Genomic DNA, 19479 nt, shown 5'->3' with positions numbered 1-19479 from the left:
CGTCTGGGCTCAAAGTCAGTTCTCTGCCTCCTGCAAACTGGTCCTCCCTACATTAGAGCACAAGTATTCCTTTCTCGGGCCACCTTGCCCCGACAGGAGTCCTTGGAGGGCAGAGTCCTGATCTGACTCCCCTCCGCGCCCCAGCACTGCCTGACACAGAGCAGGGCAGGGATCGGTGGTTTCCTGATGGACAGCACTTTAGCCTTTAGAATTCTGTCTCTGAGATGGCACAAAGGAAGGACACAGGAGCCCACTTGGCGAAACGAGGTCATTGGTGCAGACCAGAGGGGAAGAGAAATTGGGGCGGGGGCAGCAGAAAGGAGGGGCCGGTGGGCAAGGGGCAGTGCAGAAGGGAGGAGTGAAGAAGGGGGTTGGGGAGAAACTTGGAGAAACTATAGAACCAGGAGGAGCCTGCTCCTCCCGTTTTCTCCCTCTGTCTGCAGAGAGGAGATGGGGGGTGGGGAGAAGCAGGACTGAGGGAGAGACCCGGGGTGCAGGCCCCTGCCAGTGGCTCACCCCGAGGGGAGGAGCACAGGCAGGTCCCACAGAGAACACCTGGCGTCTGAGGTGTCCTGACCTATCATTTCCTACAGCCCCCAGGACCCCCAGTCTGGGCAGAGGGCCCAGGGCAGCACTGCATGCTGGGACAATCAGACCAGACTGGCCCCAAGGAACTGTCGGTCTGGGGGAGCAGGAGACACCAAGATACCCCGCATCCTGAGCCGCCCCTTCCCTCAAGAGAGCGAGCAGAAAGACAGAGGCTGCCTTGTTGGAGGGGACGGGGATGGATTTCAGGGCGGGTTGAGAGAGGGAGGAGAGGGGCCCTCGTTCCAGGCAGCAGGGACAGTTCCTGAAAGGCAAGGAAGGTAAGGCGGAGAGAGAACGAGCCATCTGGGGGCCTCTGAGAGGTCACGCTGAACGCCCTCCAGGGCACGTGGCCCACAGCGAGCGACCACCTTTATTGTCGCCGCCGAGCAGCGTGGCACCGGCCGGGTCGCGGGCAGCGGCCGTCCCGAAGGGCCTTGAATGCCAAGCCAAAGGTGGCCCGGTGCTGGGCAGCCGGCGGCGGCCGCGGGCCGGAGGGAGCGCCGCGCGATCGAACGCCGGGCCGCCGGCGGAGCAGGTCTCCGCCGAGGCAGGGCGATAAATTAATTAAATGAACCTGCCACGCCAGCCTCTCCCCACCCTGCGCCGCGCTCGGAGGATGAGCGGGGCCGGGCCGCGGCCCGGCGGAGGCAGGAGCGCCCGCCGAGGCCCAGCCGCTCCCTCCCTCCGTCCCCTCCCCGCCGGGCGCCGTTTTCCAGGTAATTAAGGCCGTCCAGGCGGGCGCGCAGCTGCTTCCGCGGCCGGCCGCGCCTCCGGCCCGGGCAGGTGCAATTAAACCCGCGCGTTCGCGGCCATTAAGCATTAATGCAGCTCATTAGCATAAGAACGAGAAGGCGCTTTGATGGCGGCAACCCCGCAGGGGCAGCGGGCGAGCGCCGGAGGGGCGGCGGGGTGCGGCCGCCCAGAGCCGGGGGCTCGAGCGGAGCCTGCAGCCCCGGGGACGAACCCCCCCGCCCCCCGCCGCCGTGCGTCCCGACAGGGAAGAGGGGTGTAGGTCTGGCCGCGACCGCGCCCAAGTCCCAAGAAGGGGTCTTTGGAGGGCGAGGGAGGAGGCCCACCAGCGAGGGCAGGTGTCTCTCTCCCAAAGAAACAGGTGGGTAAACTGAGGCCTGCAGGTGCCATGTGACTCACACAGGGGTCCCACAACCCGGGAGCGAGAGCCCAAGTCTCAGCCTGCAAGTGGTTCCTTTATTAACAATAGTAGCAGCCCACACTTAACCCTTGTTTCTGAGCACTTAGCAGAAATTCTCTCACTTAATCCCCCACCCCCAGCAACACCCGGAGCTAGTGGGTACTTGCAATTGTGATCCCCACTTTACGGAGCAGGGAAATGAGGCTTGGGAGATGGACTTTATCTCAGGTCCCATGGCTGGTAAAAAGCCAACAGTAGGATTTGCACCAGGGCAGTCTGGCTGCTGAGGCGGGGCTCATAACCAGGAAATCACACAACAGCCAGGAGGGGTTACCAGGGAGGAGGAGGGGGCTGTGGCTAGGTGGGGGTCGGTCCGTCCCACCCCAACTGGGGGTCAGACTGAAGCCAGTGCCACCAATCATCGCCTTGGGGGAAGCAGGTTGTAATAATACAGAATTCCAGTAAACTGGAAACTGGGGGTAAAATCGTGCCCAAGGATTGATTATTCACTGGCAATCATTTGATTTTCCCCCACAAACATTTGGTGGGCCTTCAAAATGGGTCTGGGCCAGATGCGGCAAGAGGACAACCAGTATGCCACTTTGCCTAATGCCTGGCAATTAACAGGAATTCAAGAAACACGGGCTGAGCAAATGAACAAGTGAATGCACGGATACGTGCCTCCCTCTACAGCATTGGGGGGAGGGGGGACGGGACCGGTCCTCAGACTTCATCTCTTCCAGGTTTCCTTTGGCTCAGGAGGTGGCTCTGTGAGAGCAAAAGGGCTAAGGCGAAATGGCAGGTGGGGCCTGAGGCAGCCTTGCTGTGCTGTGGCTCTGGGTGTCCCCTGGGGCAGTGCCTCGGGCATTCCAAAGTCAAGGTTGTTGCCGAAAGATGTCTTGAGGGCCTGGTGGTTAAGGCAAAGAGCACAGGAAGAGGAGACACAGGCCGCCTGAGTTCCACTCTGAGGGGATGGAGCTAGAAGGAAACTTCTGGCCCCTGAGGAGCTCAGAGAAGGTAGGCAGTTGCCAGGGGCCACACAGCAAAAAGGAAAAAAAAAACCAAATCTCCTGACTCATGCAGTCCTAGATATGCCCTTAGCAGGTGTCTGGAGCAGCCTGCAGCCAAAACACAGGACTTCTCTCTCCATAAACAGCTCTGCACGTATCTTCATGCCTCTGTCTTGGCTTGTGATGGTGTGCATTCCCATACATGAATGTATAATGACACCAGTAATTTGACTGTTCGATTACCGTCTTTTCCCCCTTGGCCACACATCCCAGGGGCAGGGATTACGAAAACCCAGATCATGGCGGATCTCAGTCCTGGAATGAAGTAGGCTTGCAAACGTATCTGTCCACCAGACGAAGTATTATTACTACAAACAGTCACGGTGCCAAAGAAAAATGCTTGGTGTGGGCTTTCCTGCTTCCCCAAGCCCTCAGACATCCCCCCGCCCCCGACACGCATCCCCAGGCACATCCCCACACAGCTGGCTCATGGACCTGGATGGGCCTCGATGCCTCCATAGGCAGGAGAGGGGCTCAGCCCCCCTCTTCCTAACCTGACCCTGCGGCCAGCCCACCCCCTCAGCTGCTGGCGGGCCTGCAAAGGTATCTGTCCCAGGGGGGCCCTCAGCAGCCTCATTAAGAAAGTAGTGACAGACGCATTAGCTGCTAAGGGTGTGTGTGTGTGGGGGGGGGGTGCCTGAGGGCTGTCACAAGGCTGAAGAAAACCAAATGCCTGCCACTTCCTGGGTCACTGGGCCCCATCTGTGCCAGGGGCTGTGGCTGGGGAAGGGACACAGACAATGCCCCAAGTACAGAATCGCCCCCAGAGCTGGGACTCACCCCTGGGTCTCAGGGCCCAGAGCAGGGATCTTCCCGTCATTCTTGCTGTTCTTGCTGCCTGCCTCCTAGCTGGAATCGACTCACCGAGTGATCCTTGACAAACCTGTTCTCTCCGTGCCTCAGCCCTTACAGTCTCAATGCTCTGTGCGAGAGGAACCCAGGAAAGCTGGGAACCCATTCCCGTGTAACAGAAGAGGAAACTGAGGCCCAGGGAGGTGCTGCTCCAGAGCAGAGTACCAGAGTGGGTGCCAGGCTCCGCATTAAGGTCCTGGCTAGGCCACTAATAAGCTGCCTGGCCTCTGGACCTCAGTTTCTCCATATGTGAAACACAGGCCTGGACCACAGTGACCCTGGAGTTTCCTCTGGCCTTTGGGCCAGGGTCAGGGATTATCGGTGTCCTTTCAGCCCCCAAAGCCAGCCCTCCCTGGAGCCCGACGCACAGCTACACACAGGGGTCACAGAACTCAGATTTCCTAGGTGCCGAGTTGCTCCCGGCGCCCAGGGCTGGGGGAAAAAACAGATGCCCAGCAACCCAGTCACTGACCACTCCCTCTACCATTGATAAAAAGCAGGTGGGAAAAGTCTTATACCGCACTCCACATGCACACAGGAACAGGCCTCGCACCACAGGATATACACATGAACACAGAGACAGACACTGAGCCACATACCCAGGTTCTCTGCCCACAAACACAGACACACAAACCACACTCACACACAGAGGCGCACAGGCGCCCCTACTGTACCACTGCATGTATGGGTACCCAGGAGATGCTCTGACAAACCAACCCTCTGTCATTTCTCCAAGACACACACACACACAACCTCACATCGATCCTAGTCGCAAACACAGACACCCCCACGATACGCACAAATCACACACACAGGCACATATTCAGCAATCCAGCACAGATAGACTCATACACTTGCCTGGATGCGGCAGCCACAGGAGAACCATCACCCCCTCCATGTACAGAACCCACCCCCCCTCAACGGACACAGCCACATGCTGCACACACAGGCCTCCAAGCCCAGGAACACACACACATACACACCCATCTTGCCACTTGGTTAAATTCCACATGGCAGGCGGTGCCCAGCCCAGAAGAGCAAATCCAGATAAATAAATCATGTTCAGAGCATCAATCTCGGCCCCAACCTGGCTGCCTCTTTGCTGCAGGTAAAGCGAAACGGGTCTTAAATATTTTATAAATGAATAAACCTGTTAAGAGAATGTAATTTACAGGGCCATTGGCTGTAGGCTCACAATATCCCTCCCACCTCTTTTCATTTTGGAGAGCACGTGGTGGTGGCAGGTGGTGGCCACTGGGGCATGATGTCTGGTGCCCCACCCGCTGCCCTTCTGCCAGGGGTGTTATTCCCAGGGAAAGGGGCATTCTGTGATTTTCCATCCACTAAATCCAGCTGCTGCTCAGAGACAGGGCCCTGCATTCTCTTGTCTCTTTGGCTTTTTTTCCCCCCAAGCCTTGGATGCCTTTTAAATGCCAATCCATCCCTGGCAACTGTGATTTTCCAAGGCCTGTTTCACACGGGGCTTGGATGTGTTAGAACTGAACTGCTCAGGAACGGGGAAGAAGAGAAGCCCGTGCTGCAGGGATCAGTGGGGGCGAGGCCAGCTTGTAGCGAGGCCTGAAGGGCAGCCGGGCATAGGGAGGCTGAGCCTGGTGCCAGGCTCGCCACCCCCCAGGGAGAGGCTGAGGAGCTTCGGGCAGCAAAAATGGCTCTAGGATGTAGAGAGGGAACAGAAGGTGTGTTCCAGGACCAACAAGGGGTCTTTGGGTCTGAGAATGGCTGGGGCAAAGGAGGCTGGAATGAGACCTCACTGCAGCCTCATGCAGCTGGGGCCAGTAAAAGCCCCTTGCTGCTGGGACCTGAATCTCAGCTGGGGCCATGAGTCTTCAGTGTCCCGGACCAGGCCAGGTGATCTCCTGGCCCGAAGCTAGCAGAACCTCCTGGCCCAAGCTGCTTTTTATTATTTTTATTATTTTATTATTTATTATTTCATTATTAGTGGCAATGAGGAAGGGCTCCTGCCTGGGGTATGCAGATGGAGAGAGGATAAACAAAGTCAGAAAGGGACCATCTAAGGGCACCTGGGTGGCTCAGTCGGTTACGTGGCCAACTCTTGGTTTTCAGCTCAGGCCATGATGTCACAGTTTGCGAGTTTGAGCCCCGCGGCAGGCTCTGCGCGGACAGTGTGGAGCCTGCTTGGGGTTCTCTCTCTCACCCTCTCTCTGCCCCTCCCACACACTTGCTCAAAATAAATAAATAAACTTGAAAAAAAAAAAAAAAAAGAGAGAAAGGGATCATCTAGCCTGGCTTTTCTGAAGTTCTCACAAGAACGTGGTTCCAGTTCTCTCAAAACTCCCACAGACTCAGGAAAAAGGAAAGTGTTACACAACTTTGAGAAAAGCAGGATATCAAATGGTATACACAGGATGAGCTATGGCATGCTTGAACAACACAAAACCAATGAACAGGGGGGCAAAGTCAAATGTGCCTAGCTTCGAAGACTGGGATTACGGGTGAATTGTTTTTCTTCTAACTTGTCATATTTTCCAAAAGTCTGTAATAAGCTTGTCCTCCTTTTATAGAGGGAAAAAAGCTGCTAAAACCAGCAAGTGCCTTACAAAACCAAATATATAGAATGGTCCCATATTTTACACGTATTTATCATATATTCTTTACCATGTGTCTAGAACAGGATGTTGACAGAGATTATGTCCTAGGAGTAGAAACATACGGAATTTTTTACTTGTTTTCCTGTATATAGATTTTTCTAAATTCAACATATTAATAACATGATAATTTCATTAAAAACAAAATGCTTAGGACTGGGAAGTTCTTTTTGATATCAAGCCTGAGTCTCTCCTGCTGCAACTGAGGGGTCACACTGAACGTACTCACTCTCCCTCCGTGTGTGCGCACCGGGTGAGGCTTGAGAAAGGCCGAAGGGCAGCTGCCCAACAGGCACACAGCCTCCCTTCCAACACCTAAAGGCTGGCATTAAATTTTGCTTCCTGCCCAATCCAGGTAGGAGTGAACAGAGGGTCAGCTGGGTCGGTACCTCGGATGAGACTGGGGGAAAGAAGGAGGCACTCCGGCCCTGGAGTGCCGGTTCTTAAGGCGTTGGCAGCAAAGTTCCGGAAGAGGCTGCCCCCAGGGCAGGCGAAGTGCCCGGGCTAGGGAGATAGGAATGTGTCTCCTGGCCAGACAGTCCACTGGCTGCCAACTAGGGGAGGCCCGTGCTCCTGGGCTGGAGGCAGGCCGTCTGAGCGGCAGAGTCCAGGCCTGGACGACGTGGTACGTGCGTGGGGTGCGTCCCTGGCCCTTAGCGGGGAGGTAGGCCCGACTGACCCACGGGCAGCACCAGAAGGACAGAGTTGGAGGCCGCCGGGAGCCTGCTGCTCCGGGGCAGCGCGGCCTGGAGGCTGGCCGCTACTTTCAACTTCCCTGCCGCGGGAGTCAGCGGTGCAGCCTTCCCACGAGCCTGGCCCCGGGAGGCGCTTCCTGCTGCCCCTGACGTGGGCTTGCGGGGCTTCGGACGCAGAGCCCGGTCGTCGGACGGGCCTCGAGCCGCGGCGCCGGGATTGGAGGCCGCTACCCTCAGTCCCGGGTTCCCGGAAAGACAGCGGTTCGGCGAGGGGGGCGGAGCCTCGGTAGCCCCGCCCCGCGCCCCCGCGGAGCACGCCGGGACGGAGCGCTGCCATGGCGACGGGAGCGGGCTGCCCCGCCCCGCCCCGCCCCCCCCCCCCCCCCCCCCCGCGCCGCGAGGCTCCCGACCCCTCCCGGCGTCGCCGGCCCGCCGGCCGGGGCTTGTCAGGCCGGACGCCGCGGAGGAGGCCCCGGCGCGGCCAAGATGGTGGGCGCCGCGGGAGGGGAGCGGAGGGGAGGGCAGGAAGCGCGGGCGTTTGCCCTCTCGCCGCCCCCTCTCGAGGTTGAGGAGAGGAGAGGAAATGGCCCCGGAGGCGATAATCGAGCTGCCAGTGTGTCTGGCCTGACAGCTCCTACCTAACTAAGCCTTTCCCCGGAGGCCCGAGGTCTGCCCGGCCCCCAGAGGCGGGCCGAGCTGGGACAGCCCGCGCTAGGATCCAGAATTTGACATCCGTCCCCTCCCCCTACCCGCGCCCCCCCCCCCCCCCACCAAACGCCCCCTCGCCCTCTCGGAAAGAAGGTCCCAGAAGGCCCCCGTCTTCCTGGCTGTGTCCCTTCCCCCAACCGAGTGCGCCAGTGAAGCGGACAGTATTTGGTTCCCCAGGTCTGGGGGCCTGAGATGCCAGCCTCTACCCACCTACACCCGAGGCATCTGTTACTGGACAGCACGGACCCCTTCCCCTTCAGTGGGGCTGCCTTCGAAGCCCCCAAAGCGCCCGCAGCTCTGAGCAGCCATCCCTGCCCTTCCAGGAGATCCAGCTGAGCTGACAGCTCCCCTAGGGAGACCCTGATCCCCTCTTACCCTGTGTTCTCCCAGCAACAATGAGGGACAAGAGTAGGATGGGAACTCACACTGACTGGGCCAGGCCAGTTTGGCCAGATGACTATCTTCCCGAGTCCTGCATGTGAGTGACTCTGCCCAGGTTCCGTGGGCAAACAAGCCCAGATCTGTTAAGGAGTGAAGTACTCCGGATGCCTGTCCACACACAGTGGCACTCCCTGCTCCCAGGCCGCCTAGCTAGGGCTGGTCCGGCTGCCTATCTCTGGCCCAGAGCGATGGCCTGGTCTCCCAGTCCCTCCTCCTCCCCACTACCACAGGCCTAGCTTCCCTTCTGAGACGCCAATCTGCAGCCACACAAAGCCCTGTTTGTTTGCTTTCTCTGCTGCTCCCCCTGGATCCGATGTCTTTCTCTGCTACCTGCCGGCCTGGCTTCCTCTCCAAGCTGCCCTCCCAGCCAGCTGAAGGGAAGGAGGGGGCGGCCATTCCAGCAAGCCCTGCCTCACAGCCACCCCAACATTCCTCGAATCCACCTCCCCAGTGCCAGGGCACCCAGCTGGGGCAGCGTGACCCACAATGGCTTTGCAGCCCCCTTGCTGCCTCTCAGAAAACGTAGGGTGCCAGCGGGGTGGAACAGGAAAGATGCCTGCAGCCAGGGGCTGGGGCAGGGGGAGGGGAGCCCAAGAGGCCCAGCCAACCTCCCCTCTCCTTTTGTGAGCAAGGCTTGTTTTGTTCGTCAATCAGGAAGGCTGCCCTGACTTCCCAGCAACCCACGGGCTGCCAGGAGATAAGGAGATGAATGGGGCCAGGAGGGCTGAACTGGAGGCGGCAGAGGGACACCCTGGTTTTATGGCCCTCCCCCCACCAGTCTTTCTGGGGCGTCCTGGGTATCCCAGGCTCTGGGACAAGAGCTTACAGGCTGCACTGGGAGCCTTACACGGTAGGTGCCCCCTCAGTGCCCATCCTGGGCAGGCACCTGAGAAGATGCCTCTACATGGTGGGCACCCCAGAGCGTGCAGCCTCGGGCACCCTCTGCAGTGTCCTGGGAAGCCTCATCAGCCTGAGCTGAAACAGGGCTTTCATAGGCAAAGAAAAATAAACACCCGCATTCCACACCACCTTCTCTACCTGCAGAGTAGGGGTTGCCCTCTCTCCCCGTTCAAATAAAGAAACCCAATACGGACTACACAAGATACAACAATCTCTCCCGGTTCCCCTCAACCCAGGGCTCTTTTATTGCACCCTGCCACACTGGGTGGCCCAGGGCAGGTCCTAACCTCCCTGGGCCTCCCTCTTCCCCTTCCTGTCCCCTCCACGCAGAGTTTAACCCTTACAGCAACTCAGGATAAAGGCATGATTATGCTCACTTGGCAAATGACAGGAGGCCCTAAGAGAGAGAGCCACAGACACCAATTGCCCCACTCAGAATTCAGGCTCATTTCTGTCGGACTCTAAGCCCTAAAAACTTCCCACCAGGCTGCAGTATCATTTCACGGCCAGTGAAATCTGCCAAGTGGATGAGTGACCACCACGCGGAGGTGACTGAGGAGTAGGCAGGTACAGCCAGCAGATGTCGCTTCCAATGTCAGCTCTGCCACTTGCTTGCTGTGTGACCTCAAGCAGGTCGCTTAACCTCTCTGGGCTTCAGCTTCCTTGAGAATCTGTATAGGGCAGCTGATAAGGCTCAGAGAGGACAGATGCCCAGGAAAATAGCAGGCACTCATTAAATGATGGCTTTTCTTTATGATCCCTTTCAGCATCCAGAGAGACCTCCATTCCTTAGAGGAACCAGACCTCTCCACCTCTGCTTTCACCCATCTGGCCCTGTTGCCAGTGGTCCCCTGGTCCCCCCTCCCCCCACCAAGTCACGCTCTCTGGCCCTCTGGAACACTCAAGGCTAAGGCCAAGGGCTGCCAAGCTGAGCTCCCCAGGCTCCCGTCCTGCCTAGGAGACCAGGGCCTCTCTGTTTAATTAGCCAGGGTGAGGGCCCCAGGAGACAATGTCACCCTAAGGGAACAAAGCCAGCTCCGTCCACATCCTGCTGGACTCCAGAAAAGAGAACCACTCAATTAAGTCTGATTTGCCAAAACGTCTGTTTTTAGTGCTATTTCGGGCCACGGTGGGGATTTTCTGTGCTTGTCTCAAAGGTACCCTAAACCAGATTCCTTCCTACCTCCCCCACCCCTCCTGTGTTTGAAATGAAAATATGTTCTTCCTCTTCTCTCTCTTTCCTTTTTTCTGCCTCTCTTTCCCACCTATCAGAGGGATGCAAATAAGAGAAAGGGAGGAGGCCGGGCCCCCACAGGAGGGCAGCACTCCCACCCATGAGCTCTCAGCGGGGGGGGGCCCCCACAGCTCAGGCCCCCAGAGCACTGGGAGCTGTAGTTCCCTCAAACCAGGCTGCAGGGTGAGAGCGCCTACTGGAACTTTCTCTCCTCTCCACCTCTGGGAGCTTTTGCTGGGGCTGTGCCCTCTGCCTGGAAAAACCTCCCCCAAGGTCTCTCCTCCATAGAGTGCAGTTTACCTTCTTGGCTTGCAACGCAATTACAATGAAATCCGCATCTATGCAATCATGTCTTTAATGTCTGCGAACCTGCCAGACTCTAAGCTCCAAAAGGGCAGGGGCAGCATCCACTTGGTCACCGCCGTTTCTACAGGGTGGGGTCACCCGCCCTTGGCACTGTTGACATCGTGGACCAGATAATTTGTTGTGGGGGCTCTTCCTGTGCATCCTGGGATGTTTAGCAGCAGCCCTAGCCTCTACCCACTAGATGCCAGCGCCTCCCCAGCTGAGACAACCAAAAATGTCTCCAGACGTGGCCCACATGTGCCCTCGCCCCCACCTGAGAACTACAGCTCTGAGGCCTGGCACAGTGCCCTCTGAAAATGAATGAATGCGTGCTTCCTCCTTCCTCCCCCTAACAGAACAGGCGATTTTTATTTTATCTCTTTACCTATTATCATAATCATGTGCAAAATTAATTTTCCCTATCGGACCAGAAGCTTCCAGAAGACAGGCCCATGTGACCTCAGCCGTGTATCAATGCTGACTGCCCATAACTATTCCCTGGAAAAACAACTCTCAAGGTATCAGAGAGCACCAGACCGAGGCCTAGTTCTGGCTCCCCCTTTGCCAATGCCCTGGATGACTGTGTGACTTTGCTACGCTAGCTAAACTTCTCTGGGCGTCGGTGTCTCTCCAGTCACTGTCACAAGTCTCTGTCCTACTGGACACGAGTCTTTCCGGTGGTTTTCAATTTACATTTACATATTCTGAGAATTTTTATTATCAAAACTGGTGACACTGATAAAGCACTTTGCAATGTGCCGAGCACAGCTAAGTGCTTTAGAGGCATCATCTCATTCAATCCTCTTAAAAAGAAAACTAAAGGGGCGCCTGGGTGGCTCAGTCGGTTAAGCGGCCTACTTCGGCTCAGGTCGTGATCTCGCGGTCCGCGAGTTCGAGCCCCGCGTCCGGCTCTGCGCTGACAGCTCGGAGCCTGGAGCCTGCTTCAGATTCTGTGTCTCCCTCTCTCTGACCCTCCCCCGTTCATGCTCTGTCTCTCTCTGTCTCAAAAATAAATAAACGTTAAAAAAAAAAAAAGAAAGATAACTATGAAGCAGGTACTATTATTTTCGTTTCTTGATAGGTGAGGAAATAGTGGCTCAGAGCGCTGGAGGGGCCTGCCTAAGACACGCATATGTGGTCTGGTAGCCTCTGGCACCTGAGAATGTCTCCATCAGAAAACACTTTTTTTTTTTTTAAACGTTTATTTACTTTTGAGAGAGAGAGAGAGAGAGAGAGACAGAGTGCGAGTGGGAGAGGGGCAGAGAGAGAGAGGGAGACACAGAATCCGAAGCAGGCTCCAGGCTCCGAGCTGCCAACACAAAGCCGACGCGGGCCTCGAACCCACGAACCGCGAGATCAAGACGTGAGCGGAAGTGGGATGCTTAACTGACTGAGCCACCCAGGCGCCCCTTCATCAGAAAACTGTTGGCTTCAATACTTGATCCTGAAATCTTTCCTACAGTCTGAAGCCCACCTTTCCCAGTGATTAAGGCTCTTGAGGCCTTATTCCTATCATCAGGCCTCACCCTGGGAGCCCCCTGGGTAGAGAAGGAGCTCAGGTCACCACAGAAAGGTCCAAGAGAGTCCAGGAGGTGGTAAGTGCTCGTTGAAATCGGTCTGCCTTGACGGGGTTTGGAGGGCCACCCACCGCTCCCTTCCCTTCCTGGGGCGTCATCACTCTGCTCAGGAGAGCCCAGGCTGGGAAACACTTCCCCCAGCACAGAGCCACCCTTTAAGATTCTTCAGGGAGGGAATAAAAAACAAGCAGGAGCGGGGACACCTGGGTGGCTCCGGTCGGTTGAGCACCTGACTCTTGATTTCCGCTCAGGTCACCATCTCACAGTTTTCTGAGATCGAGCCCCAACATGAGCTGGGCGCTGCCAGCGCAGAGCCTGCTTGAGATTCTCCCTCTTTCTCTGCTCCTCGCCCTCTCCCATCCTTGGCGTCTCAGAATAAACAGATCGACTTAAAAGAACACCACAAAAAAACCAACGAGGAGGAACCATTCCCTAGCACCTTCTAGGTACCAGGCAGTGTTGCATGTTACCTGCGTTAACTCACTAATCCTTCCAACAATTCTATGAGGTGGGTGCTGCCATCTTCTCTATCTTACGGATGAGGCACTCGAGCAAAGAAAATAAGTAACTTGTGCCAGTTAGTCAGTGGCGGAGCTGGGGATGGGAACTGCGGCCGCTGAACTCCAAATACAAGCGCTCGTCTGTCGGCGAGGCCGTAGGAGAGAGGCATCGCACTTGTGGCCGTGCTCCCAGCACGCTGGTGTGCAACAGGGTCTCAATGTGCGATTTGTGAATGAGTGCACAAACAAACGAGTGAGTCTGTGGTCACACGGCCACACCCACTGCCGCGGAAGTCACAAGTTGCCGGATGCTTTCTCAGAGCCCACCCACAGCGCTGGGACAGAGCCTCTCTGGAAACAGAAGCTCTGGCCAGAAAGCACGTAGAATTCTCACCTGCCCCGCTGTGTAACAAAGACCCCCGCAATCCACCTCCTCCACCGGGCTGGAAAAGAAACTTTGTTTTGGCCAGTGTCGCGGCGGGGAAGGTTTAGAGGCAACCCGGCGCGGACCTGCCGTCTTTTCTGCGCGCAATCAGGAGGGGCCTGTGATTACGCCCCGTTATTATTATTTTTGATTATGCCCATCATAAAGGTGGGGGTACGGAGCCTAGAGAGGGCAGTCAGTACCCAGATTTGGCCCAGGCGGGCCGAACCCCAAAGCCTGTGTTTATGGCCCCAGGTTCAGACCCTCCCTTGCATCCCAGATCCTAAGACACCCTAACACCGGCAGCACGTTTAAAGTTTGCAGAAATTAACGCTCGCATCTTTGACGGGGGAGGGAGGTGCCGGGCCTGAAGCAGCAGCTGGAACGAAACCTTTTCCTGGTTCTCGACCAGCGCTTCTGCTGCTCCCCCAACACGCTGTCCTGTGCACAGTCTCCAAGGAGGGGGCTCGAGGAAAGGGGGCCCCAGCTCTGCTCCAGTCTGCAGGTCCTGCCTCTGGACCCCCAGCCCCGGGCCTGCCCACGCTCTGAGTGAGCCCCCCCGCCGTCCCTGTTCTGTCTGCCCCCTCCACTCGGTCCCCTACTTTCTTCATGCAGAGTTGCTGACTTGGGCTCACGCACCATCAGTCTGAAAGCAGCTGACCTTCTCCCAGTTTACAGCTGAAACGGAGGCCTGAGGGAAGAGGGGACATGTCCCCACAGCTCCTCGCCGATGGCTGCCAGCGCCCGGTCCCTGGCCGGCTGCATCTGTTTCCCCTCCCAGGACTCGCTCGTGCCCCTCTGTGGCACCCCGGGCGCCTGTTGACCTGAGCCTGACCACTTTATATAGAAGCTGGATGTTCAGGGTCCACCTGGCTCTTGGACTTGGAAGGCCCGGAAGGCCAGACCACAGGTGGTTCTTCTCTGGGGCCCAGTTTGAGCATGGGGCTGAGGCCAAAAACCCGAGGGGATGTCTGCTGAGGGAAGGAAGGAAGGAAGGAAGGAAGGAAGCAAGGTTCAGTGTCAGAGGCCTAGAACTCCTGGGTACTTCCTTTGCTGATCCTGAGCATACAATTTAGCCTCAGGAGCATCTCCTTCCCCCCCTCCCTCCGCGTCTTTCTCTCTCTCCCCTGCCTTCTCTCTTCTCCTGCCTCACCTTCATCCCTGTCTCCCTCCCTCCCTCCCTCTGTCCCACACACACTATTCACTCAGAGTTGAAGAACCAGCAGAACAAAATCTCTCCTTTGCCAGTGGAGCCCCAGTCTTTGCCTCCAGCCCCTGGCATCCCCCCCACCCCGCCCCCCATCACATTCCAGTCTCAGATCCCCAGTGACCCACCCCGGCACAGGGCACAGCCCTGCCTCAAACTGTCGTCTCCTTGATCCCCCGGGGAAACAGGATGAGCCAGTTTCTCCTCAGCCCCCTCAGGGGGCAGCCTGGGGGTGCTGGGCCCCTCTCTGGCCCTGCCTGTCACTCAGAAGTCTGACAGAACAGAATCCTCTGACTAGGGCCCTGAGCACCTGCCAAGGATCTCAGGGGCCCACAGAAACAGCGTCAGGCTCTCACCCGGCCCACCGCACCTAGCCCTTCCTGCCAGGAAGCATTTCCAAGCGTCTCCCCGTGTTCCAGGCCTCGCCCTTGGCACTGGGGCTGGGAGAGGAGGGAGGTGTGCTCTCAGGCCTAGATGCTCCAGCCTGGTGGGGAGGACAGACACTGACAGAATTACCGATAATTCCATGATAAACACTATGCCACGGGTATAGACAAAGGGAGATGACTCAGTCTGCCTCACAGGTCAGAGGAGGAGGAGACAGGACGTCTGTTTTGGTCTTGGGAGGCAGGGAGGAAGGTGAAAGGCATCCTAGGTGGAAGCAGCGGCCAGGGAAATGCACGGAGGCAGGGATGTCCGTGGCTGAGTCTTGGGAAGAAGGCTGTGCTGTGGCTGGAGGGAGAGGAAGGGGCTTGAATAGGGCAGAGCAGGCGGGGGGAGGGAGGGACACACCAGGAAGGGCCCCTACAGTGTGGGAAGGACCACGGACCGGACCTGTATTCAGTCCAGCAGGAGCCCTTGGAAGTTATCTGCTGAGGTTGAGAAAGATCACTCTGGTAGTGTGGACCCCGCTGGGAGGGGCAGGGTGGAGGCAGGGAGGCCAGTGAGGCCCAGCACAACCTCTTTGGCCACCATTCGTTCTGAGCTAGTTCCACCCCTCTTGGCCGCGGTACACAGGCCACGTCCGTTCCAGCCTCCAAACACTTGCTTGTGTGTTCCCTCTGCCAGGAACGCCCCTCTTCTTACTTACCTACGCTTGAAGTCCCTGCCTCCATAAAGCTCCCAACTCTGGTCAAGACTGAATCCTAAAGCCCAGCTTCTCTGTCCCACCCATCTGGGAAAGAAATTCTGCAGTGGCTCCCTCCGCTCTTCTTCACGGGGGCAAGTCTTACCCAAGATGCTGCCCCACACTCTTGCCCTTATTATCCCCGTAACGCCTACAGGGTGCCTTCACCGGGGGACCCGCTTCCTGCTTGAAACCTGGCTCGAGCTCCCATGACAATGCTGGTTCCCTTGGGTATTATCTGGGTCTCAGTCACCCACCGGGCTGTGACCTTTTTGGAGGCAGGTGTACAGGGCCTCAGAAATGCTGGGTCCTTAGAAAACACCTGTTCCCTTGGGGCCGGTGAGCTTAGGCACCTTTCCCACAGAAACACTGCCCGCACTGCGCATGGCTTCACCTTGTCCCTCCCTGTGACCCACACATTAAAAGGGGGGAGGGGGCACAACCACAGGTGGCTATCACAAGCAACAAGACAGGGGCGCCTGGGTGGCTCCGTTGGTTAAGCGTCTAACTCTTGACTTCGGCTCAGGTCATGATTTTGTGCTTAGTGAGTTCAAGCCCTGCATCAGGTTCCATGCTTACAGCACAGAGCCTTCTTGGGATTCTCTCTCTTTCTCTCTCTCCCTCTCTCTCTCCGCCCCTCCCCTACTCATGCTCTCTCTCGAAATAAGTAACAAAAGATAGGACACTGAGACACAGAGAGGTAAATGACTCATTCAGTGTGTGTGTGTGGGGTTGGGGGGAACCAGGAGTCAATCCAAAGCCTGGCCCCGGAGCACCTCGCCCTGTGACTTTCCAAAGACAAATGGAAAGGAAAAAGGAAGCGAAACAGTTAAGAGCCTGAGATACATTTTCATTGGGGGTAAAAGAAAGCTATATACTGATATATATGATACATGTATATGTATGTGAGTAGCAAATCATCTAGAAGGATACATTCAAACTCTTAACTAAGGTTACCTGGGGGGGGGGGGGCGTTGTGGAGTATATTTATTCTATATACTTCTGGGTTATTTGCATTTTTCACAGTAAGCATGAATCCACGTGTTAGTCGAGTAATTTAAAAAGGGAGAACTTGTCAGGGCCTCAGTTTATGTGTGTGGAATGAATAGAAGCCAGATTCATTTTGTTGGACTGTTTTCTTCTAAGTCTGGGTATGACCCATTCGTGGATTGTGAAATCAATTTAGTGGGCTGCAACCGGCATTTAAAAAAATTTTTTTTTTCAAATAGGCTAGAACAGAAAGTATCCGCTCAGCAAAGTAGAGGATAGAGTTATTTCACTCAACTTTTGTTTCAGTTTTAGATAGTGGGGTGAACAGAATTGTGACCTAACATGTACTTCTTCCTACTGGCAAGAGTTTGAAAACCATGGGTAGAGACTTGGGGGGGGGGGGGGCGTCTGAAAGGAATGGGGGAGGGGGCACCTGCAAGAGCCTCTTGGTCCGGTCTGAGTGGGTGAGTTCCAACTCTGGGAAGAAGCCAGAGGGGCCCCTGGTTCTTGGAAAAGCCCTATTTAGCCCACTCCAGAGTTGGCTTCTGGGGCCTGGATCATCTCTTGATAAGACTGCTTCCCTCCAAGGCTTTTGCCTGTGAGAGGCTTGGCCAGATTTCTGGGAACCAGCCTCCCAGAGACCAGAAGGTCTGTGTTCACTCCTCTGTGGCACCCAGAGCTCCTAAGGATGCTCCTGGGGTCCCATGTACACCCTCTGCCGTCAAACGGGCGGGGTGGGAAACAAGATTCTTTTCCAGCTTCCACATCCCCAGAGCCACATCCCAGGGAAGCCTCTGGAAACACAGCTGTGTGGTCAATCGGGAGGGGCCTCCACTGAGTCTGCAGCGAGGGCTGCCCCCACCCTGGGTGAGCCCGACCTGGGCAGAGAGAGGTCTTTAATGGAGAATGGGGTGGGGGAAGGGAAGCAGAGCCCCCGGCCTGGGGCTCCCAGGGCGCTGGCGCCCCCACTTCGCAGCTCGCCTAACCCACCCCCGCCTCCCCTCCCAGGGCAGCAGACAACTAAAAAAAGATAAAATAAAAAAGAAGTAATTCCCCTGCTCTGACGTCAGCGCGAGGTTTTAACAGCCCGGCAGCGGCATGAAAACTGGATTGCAACCAGATGTAATGCCCTTGAATCGTCAACACACCGCTGCGTTGGAGAAATAAAAGCAGGAGGGGGGTGGAGGTGCGGCACTCTGCGTGGGAGGGAACCGTGCGGGTCCCGCGTGGGTCCTGGGATCCGAGCCTGCCGAAACCACGGGAAAGGCGCTGCGGGAGGGAGAGCTACGAGCGGGGCAGCTCGGGGCCCGGGTCCGCCATTCAGGCGCGCTGCCTCCCCTCCCCCAGCCCCCCAATAGCGCATTGTTACGCTCGGTTTTGTCCGTCCGGAGCCGAAACCCCAGCGCTCCCCGCCCCCTCCGCCCCCGATCGAGGGCTTCCAAGAGGGCACAGCTCCGGCCGGCACTCCGGCCCTCGGCGTGGACTCAGAGCCCCCAGAAGGGAAACGGGCTCGCTGGGAAAACGGGCGCCCCAGGAAGCTGGGGCCGCAGCGGCCTCGGGCCTGACTGATGTTTCGCTTCCCCTCCGCCCCTCCTCCGAGGCCCCCGGCGCGACCAAGGCTCCAAATGTCACCCCCGCGCCCTGACACCCCCTCGCCCCCTCCGCACTCGGCGACGCCGCCCGGCGCCCGGCCTCCACGTCTCCTCCCCGGGCCCCTGCCTCCTAGGGCGCGGGGGGCCGTGGACCCGGCCGGCTCGCCGCGCCGCTGTCCGGGGGCCCGGGGCTCACGCGTCCGGTGCCCCCGACCGTGACGTCACCCCCGAAGGGCCCGTGAGCCCGGGGCCTGGCCGCGCCGGAGCTCCCCGGGCCTTAGGGCCGTTTCCTGCCCGGTCGCGGGGCCTGCGCACAGGCCCGGGCGCCGATGCCCGCGTGGGGGCACCGCGGGGACCCCCGGCGCGCCCCATCTCCCCCACGCACGGCCCTCACCGCCCCCGGCGCCCTGCCTCCCACGCCGTGCCGCACGCCAGGCCCCGAGTCCCACACGCTCAAGTCGGCTCCCCGCCCCCCACCCCGGGCGCACTCACAAAGCTCCCCTCCCGCCCCGGCGCCGGGCGAGTGTCCCCCCGCGTCCCCACGCCCCGCGCGGCAACACTCCGCGCCCCGGCGCACACACAGCCCCGGGCCACACGCGCCCCTCGCCGCTCGCGCCCCCACGCCACGCACCGCCCCCGGGGCGGCCCTCCGGTGACCTCGCGCACCCCCACACCACACAAAGCGGTGACCCCGCGGACCCCCACGTCGCGGCCCGCGGCGCGCTCGGCCCCCGAGCCCGCCTCCGCTCCTCACCCTGCCTCGGCTCCCGCCGCCTCGCGCCGCCCCCACCCCGGCAGCGCCCCCCGCAGCCCCCGCGCCCCAGCGCTCCGTGCTCACCTCGGCGCCCGCGCTCACTCGGGGGTCCTGGGTCTCGCGCTGCGACTTCGCGGCCCGCAGGCCCGGGCGGCCATGGGGGTCAGGGCGCGGCGGCCCGGCCGGCCGGCGGCCAGGCAGGAAGGAGGGTGGGCCGCGGCGCCCCCTCCTCGCGCCGGCGCTCGGGCGGCGGGCAGGGCGGCCTGCTCGGCTCGCCTCTCGCCCTCGCCGCCGCCTCGCTCTCCGCCTCGACTCTCCGAGCCCAGCCGCGGCGGGGGCGGCGCCCGGGGGCGCGGGGAGCGGGCGGCGCGGGGAGCGGGCCCTGGCCGCGCACCCGGCCGGGCCTGCCTGGTGTCCGCGGGTGCCGCGGGGAAATGCGATCCCCTCCGCACAGGAAGAGCGAGCGGGCGGGCGACGCGCGGGGGGAGAAGGAGAGCGAGAGCGGGAGGAAAAAAGTTCCCGGGCGGCCTGGCTGCGCTCGCTCGAGGCCCCGGGCGCCAGGTGGGCCGTGCGCGCCCCGACAGCACCCCCTGGCGGTCCGCGCGCCCCACTGCGCGTCACCCCCCCCCCCCCCCCCCCCCCCCCCCCCCCCCCTCGGGGGGGGGGGCCTGCCCGCCCGCTTGGGGGGAGGGCGCCTTG

At 58.9% G+C, this 19479-nt stretch overlaps 1 protein-coding gene across 1 annotated transcript in view; it reads right to left on the bottom strand.

Annotated features, from left to right (window-relative positions):
• The window catches only part of RAI1 (retinoic acid induced 1), a 120603-nt gene extending 101360 nt beyond the window's left edge, over positions 1-19243 (bottom strand). Inside the window, exon 1 of the mRNA XM_049637992.1 lies at positions 18865-19243. The gene's annotated coding sequence lies outside the window, so the exon portion shown is untranslated. The remainder of the gene's footprint in view (positions 1-18864) is intronic.
• Between the last annotated feature and the right edge of the window lie 236 nt (positions 19244-19479).

This window comes from Panthera uncia, chromosome E1, assembly GCF_023721935.1.
Source record: "Panthera uncia isolate 11264 chromosome E1, Puncia_PCG_1.0, whole genome shotgun sequence".
NCBI lineage: Eukaryota > Metazoa > Chordata > Mammalia > Carnivora > Felidae > Panthera > Panthera uncia.
This window is presented reverse-complemented; position numbering and strand designations above follow the sequence as displayed.